At 42.4% G+C, this 622-nt stretch overlaps 1 protein-coding gene across 2 annotated transcripts in view; it reads left to right on the top strand.

The window, feature by feature from the left end:
- LOC107656325 (ELKS/Rab6-interacting/CAST family member 1-like) overlaps window positions 1-622 on the top strand; it is a 298,875-nt gene that overhangs the window by 208,822 nt on the left and 89,431 nt on the right. The window lies entirely within an intron of this gene.

Genomic DNA, 622 nt, shown 5'->3' with positions numbered 1-622 from the left:
TGTGTGTGACAGTGTGTGTGTGTGTGTGTGTGTGTGTGTGTGTGGGTGTTTTAGTAAGTTAAGAGGCACCTGCTCCTGCCGTGGCATATTTCCTGTGTGCTTGGCACTGCCAGCGCCCAGGAATCCCCATTTCTCCACATCCCATAGCCAAACCTCTACGGAAATCATTTGGAAAAAGGATTTGAGCATTAAAGATAACCACACCTGTGATTATCATTAGACAGAGGTGCTGTAAAATGTTAAATCCCTCTCTTTAGTTTAAGTTTCTTTTAATGAGCGGAAAATTGAACCTTTCGGGCAAATTCCAAGTGTTGAATTTTATATAACGATTTCAAAAGAAGTGCTTGGTGAGGTGATTTGTTTTCAGTAGTGTTTTAAGGGCTAGACGAGAGAGACAGAGAGGGACCCTCTTACTGAGGGTAAGTGGGGGAGAGGTGAGGGGTCTCCATCCTCACATGTCTGCGCTCTGCGTCATCACCCCCACAGTTTCCTCATTTCTCATTCTTTGTCAGTTTGATTCGTTAGACTCCCTTCTTTATGGGCTATTTAACAGTTTTATGCTACTATACAGCTATTTAATAATTTAGGATTTTTTTTTTTTTTTTTTTTTGGGGGGGGGGGG

This window comes from Sinocyclocheilus anshuiensis, unplaced genomic scaffold (genome assembly GCF_001515605.1).
Source record: "Sinocyclocheilus anshuiensis isolate Anshui unplaced genomic scaffold, SAMN03320099.WGS_v1.1 scaffold183, whole genome shotgun sequence".
Taxonomy (NCBI): domain Eukaryota; kingdom Metazoa; phylum Chordata; class Actinopteri; order Cypriniformes; family Cyprinidae; genus Sinocyclocheilus; species Sinocyclocheilus anshuiensis.
Note: the sequence above shows the minus strand (reverse complement) of the source record. Positions and strands in the feature narration are given on the sequence as shown.